Consider the following 6,000-nt stretch of genomic DNA (forward strand, 5'->3'; position numbering starts at 1 on the left):
TGTAAACCCAATCTAATCAATAAAGTCAAGTCTACAAGTCGCATTAATAAAAATAATTATTATACTTTAGAAAATAAAATACAGTGAGAATAAAGTTGAAAATTGTCTTTTGCAATAATCCCAGGATAACTACACTTGACAATTGACAAAGTTACTCGCTGCTGTTATTTGTGGGAACATTTATTTTAATCTACAACAAATTTCACTCAATTGGAAACAGTGCTAGGAAACGAAATCGTCATCTTATTGACTCTTGTACTTAATAGGATTGTTAAAAGTAAATTTTGTATTTACTCTTGAAACTAGTAAAATTTTGTTCACTTCTATAATTTTCCTTTGAGGTGATGCATAAATTATTCTCTTTGGCTCTCTTTATGGCTAATTATTAAATACATTAAATAATAAATCTTGCTGTAATTAAGAGAAATTTAGAATATATTAATCTTGTTATATAATAACAATATCTTGAAATAAAATATTTATTGTTATTCTTAAAAGCTTTCTATTCTTTTTAAAAACAATATTAAATATTTACTTGTGTTTGTTCCCAATATTAAAATATTTAAAAATTAATATGCTTCTTAACTACCAAAATATGTATTGTTTGTGACTTTATACAGAATAAGAATTTCAATTATGGAATTTATACGAAACAAAGGAATAGGAATTAAAAGAAAAAGGCAGTGCTATACTACTCAGAATTGACAAGGTGACATTATTTGATCTCTAACCTGTCAAAATCAAAAGACTGTAGATTATATTGTTCACTGCTTCACTTCGTTGCATCTACTAATCGATCACTCTATTTCTTTTAGACTGGCGGTTTTACTTTTGACATCAAAAGATGATTTTGTTAGCCACCGAGAAAAAGTAATCTTCTTTTATAAAATATCCATATTAAAAGCAATCCCTTATCTAGGTATCGCGTGTTTAAAAACTTATATAAGGANTGAGAATAAAGTTGAAAATTGTCTTTTGCAATAATCCCAGGATAACTACACTTGACAATTGACAAAGTTACTTGCTGCTGTTATTTGTGGGAACATTTATTTTAATCTACAACAAATTTCACTCAATTGGAAACAGTGCTAGGAAACGAAATCGTCATCTTATTGACTCTTGTACTTAATAGGATTGTTAAAAGTAAATTTTGTATTTACTCTTGAAACTAGTAAAATTTTGTTCACTTCTATAATTTTCCTTTGAGGTGATGCATAAATTATTCTCTTTGGCTCTCTTTATGGCTAATTATTAAATACATTAAATAATAAATCTTGCTGTAATTAAGAGAAATTTAGAATATATTAATCTTGTTATATAATAACAATATCTTGAAATAAAATATTTATTGTTATTCTTAAAAGCTTTCTATTCTTTTTAAAAACAATATTAAATATTTACTTGTGTTTGTTCCCAATATTAAAATATTTAAAAATTAATATGCTTCTTAACTACCAAAATATGTATTGTTTGTGACTTTATACAGAATAAGAATTTCAATTATGGAATTTATACGAAACAAAGGAATAGGAATTAAAAGAAAAAGGCAGTGCTATACTACTCAGAATTGACAAGGTGACATTATTTGATCTCTAACCTGTCAAAATCAAAAGACTGTAGATTATATTGTTCACTGCTTCACTTCGTTGCATCTACTAATCGATCACTCTATTTCTTTTAGACTGGCGGTTTTACTTTTGACATCAAAAGATGATTTTGTTAGCCACCGAGAAAAAGTAATCTTCTTTTATAAAATATCCATATTAAAAGCAATCCCTTATCTAGGTATCGCGTGTTTAAAAACTTATATAAGGATGGAATTCGAAATTGATCAGAAGCTATATAAAATTAATATTCTTTTCAGGAGATAGGAAAATAAATATTAAAAAATAAATTGAATAAATTTATAAACTATTATAGCATTTATCGAAAGAAATGGTTTTCTTTAAATAAACAGCATAATAAATAATTTAGTAAACAATAGACACTTTTCGAGATATCATTGATTGGTATTTACTGACGTATGTTGCTGGCACTAGTTATGTTTACAGTTCTCCACACTTAAACATATTCATCTTCTTTATCTTCCGGTCCATTAACTTTCGTCTTTTGGGTCGATCAACTTTTCGAATACGATGAGCAGAAAATTTACAAAATATGATTAATGTTTTGTTCACAAACTGCTACGGGTGGATCGTTGTTCTTTTGTCATACGAAAATAATGAATATTTGCTGTGTCGTGTTCACTTCTCATTTACAGTTAAGCGGTATTATCGTGAAACAAGTCACGTCGTATGAATTCCTTTCAAATTGTCCCTTTTTTTTAATTGTGGTCTCGAATGATTTAATATTCATCTGACTTTCAAACTAAGCAGCGGATCGATATGTAAAAATGAAGCTATGTTGTATGAATAACTGTTATTCGTAGATAAGAAATCGTTTAACTCGTATTTAGCATATTCCTCAACCACATTTTTTTTCTCTTCCTAGATAAAAAAAGCTCTTTATAAATTAAGAACAGACGTTCGATTTATATATTCGGATAACTGCTTCTACAATAAAAGATTACTTCAACCGGAATGTTCTTGTTGCACTTAAAATACGTTCTTTTTTCAACTTAATGGATTTTAGAAAATTATTCTATCGTGCCTTGGCTATTAGATTTAAATTAATTTTTTATAACCGATTTTAAATATCCATTAAAATATTTTTTCAATATTAAATATTTTGCCACTTAATCCTCAATTTTTTTTTATTTGTAAAAATTTCATATTCCAAAAATGACAATAAATTATTCACGTTCTTAATGTAATTTTAAAAAATACATTTTATTAAACTTTATATATTATATTTTAATAAAAATAGAAAATATTCATAAAAGATTATAAAGAATTCATTAAGAAGCAGCCAATATTTATATGTATGTATAATATTTTTTCCAATGACCTTTATAAAGCCAATAATTTACAGTCGTTCATTTTTCAATTGAATGAAATTTATTCAACTGGGAAAGATTCATTATTTTTATTACTATAAAACTGAAGAAAATAATACGATAAAATTTGTCGATAAATTAAAAAGAAAAAAAAAAAGAAATTTAGCATAATTTATTAGAGAAGTAAAATATTTTGTAAAAAGAAAAATTTTGTTCAACAAGTAAAACTTTTCTGAAAATCACATAAATGATGAAAAACTCTTTTCTCTTTCAAAAATTTAAATTACGTTCGGATGCTAAAGTTATAGCTATTGGACTATGCAGTTTTTATTGAGGAGCAAGCAATTGGAGCCTTGTATTTGCATATGGTGAGATCACAACTGGAATCCAGCTATCCATAAAAAAATGTTCTGCTCCGTTGACTGAGTTCAGATTTTGTTCTACTCCTTGATATAAAACGTAACGAAAACTTATTTCAAGAATCTGAAAGCAGAATCTAGACCACAATGTTTATACTCAGTCTAGATTCCATAGGAAATGACTATCTCTGTTTTTTTTTTCTTCTTCTTCTTTTTTCGTGTCGGTTTAGTCAGCAGTCTTCAATGCAAAGACACGAAGAGCTTTCTATCTAAAATCGAACTTCGAACTGTGATATTGATAACAGAATAATTTATATCATTTTAACTGTTCGAGTTTGAAACACCAAGTGAATATGTGTGTTTTTAGATGTTTTAAGTCTTACTTCAAGGTATTTTTATTATAAATAATCATTATTTTTAAGAATTTTTTAAACAAACGTTTATATTTTAAAGACAAATTTATAAGAGATAAAAATAAATATTTCCCTACTATAAATACATAAAAATAAAGAACTGAATACATTATATCATAAAATCCTTTCTCTACTCTCAATATAAGAATATATATTTACAAAAATTAATATTTATTTTTAGATTCTTAATTAAAGATTTCTTATTTTGGAAAACTTGAGTTTTTAAAAATAAATTTTAATACCTTTAAATATTTTTAAAAAGCTAATAATAAATTTTCACTACTAAAAATATATATGAAAATAAAATAAACAACTACATGTATTATAATTTTCATAAAACAGTTTATTTAATCTAAATATAATTTTCTACGAAACTAATTATTTTACTATATATTTAAATTTAAATAAAATAATTTTTAAGTTTAATAAATGCTAAACAAACTTCGACAATATAATTAAACTGCATTTTCCCCATAATTTTCACGCAAAATGACCAATATTATCTCTAAATCTATTCAGTTCTCGTGTGACTGTAATTTGCATCTTATTCAATCCGCTCGAGTTTCTTTATTGGTACTTTAAGTATAGAAAATAATATAGTGAAATAGAAACTTTTTTATGTTTTAAGAATAATTATACATTTATTTTTTAATTAATTTATTTTTTAACTTTTTAAAGTTAATTTTTACGCACTTATCTTTTCTTTAAATATTTTATATGTTGTGTGTATATGTTATATTGAATAAGAAATAATGATTTCTAATTATTGTCAAGCTGCATCAGAATAAATCAAAATACTTGAGTTATATTTATCGAAAGAGACTGTAGTTAAGAACAAAACATAATCGAAAGCTATTAAAAGTGTTTACCTTGTCATTGAAAGTTATGCTCATGTTTTTAATAAACTTCTCTTATAATAAATATAGAGAAAATAAGTAAAGAAAATTTATTTTGATATGATCATAAAATATTATGACTACAACAAAATAAATTAAAATTTTAATATTATAACAAAAAAACATTTAAATAAAGTATTTTTTTACTATATTTTTTCAATGTCCACATTAATTTTCATTCATTTTATACCTATTTAAGATCAAGATTTTTGCACTAAATATACTCAATATTTAGCATTTTAATATTATTTAAATTATCACAGTATTCGATCAAATAAAAATTCAGAAAATTTTTTATTCTTTTCACAAAACATACAGATTTTTGCTGTTCCGTTGAAAGATATTAAAATTTTCGAAAAAAGGTGAATATTATATACAGAATTTTACAAATTATTCTATTGAATATAAAATACAACAACATAAAATACAAAAAAGGCAGCAGTAAAAGGGAAATTATACTGACAATAATAACAATATTTTTTCTACTTTAGAAAAAAAGATGAATATATTCGAATTTTGATTTGTACAATACTTCTTTGAATTGAATAGAACTTTATTGAATTTTTTTGATGGTAATATATTATAGGACATACGCGTTATAGGACGTATGCTCTACTGCTTTAGTCAATTTCTTTTTCTTCAAAGCAATTCCATTGTATAGTACGACTTTCTGGGGTTTTTCAAAACAAGATAAAGTACAAAATCTATACAGCGTTAGGATAATAAAACACAAAGAAATAAATATGTGTACTTTTGTAACTTGATAATAAAATAAATTTTAATTAAAATATATTTATTTCTTTAAAACTTTATGTATTATTGAATATTAACATTTAAAATACATACACGTATATAAATAAGTTTGCAGAAAAGGAAATGCAAAATATATATTATTCTAATTTTATTCAGTCTCAAATTTTGTTATATTATAACGAATGTAACGAATATAAAGAATGTAAAGACGAATAAACATGCTCATTTACGTTTATTTTAAAGGAAAAAATTATCATAAAATTTGTATAATCAGAAATATTTTTCTTAAAATAGGTTTTGTGCGAATGTATGAAAAATCTGTTTATATAAATTAAAATACTTATCATTTTTAATTCGAAATCATATTGAAAATTATGGAGATATTATGTAAATTTCATCATATTTAAAGTTTATAAAAAGAATTTAGAAAACAAGTTAAAATCTATTAACATTTTAGGATGTTTCTCATTAAATTAATTATACGATTACTATCGACTGATTTCTCTTATAATAAAATAAGAAGCACAGAATATAAATTATCAAAATATTTGTTTTTCTAATTCTTCTTTCACTTCAATTTTCATAACTCTTGTTTTTTTCTTTTTATTATTTTAAAGTATATTTTAAAAAATATATTTTACAGT

At 23.8% G+C, this 6,000-nt stretch overlaps 1 protein-coding gene across 1 annotated transcript in view; it reads right to left on the reverse strand.

Annotated features, from left to right (window-relative positions):
• The window catches only part of LOC111631928 (hemicentin-2-like), a 127,601-nt gene that overhangs the window by 18,819 nt on the left and 102,782 nt on the right, over positions 1-6,000 (reverse strand). The window lies entirely within an intron of this gene.

Source organism: Centruroides sculpturatus, unplaced genomic scaffold, assembly GCF_000671375.1.
Source record: "Centruroides sculpturatus isolate CEXI.00-Female unplaced genomic scaffold, Cexi_2.0 scaffold802, whole genome shotgun sequence".
Lineage (NCBI taxonomy): Eukaryota > Metazoa > Arthropoda > Arachnida > Scorpiones > Buthidae > Centruroides > Centruroides sculpturatus.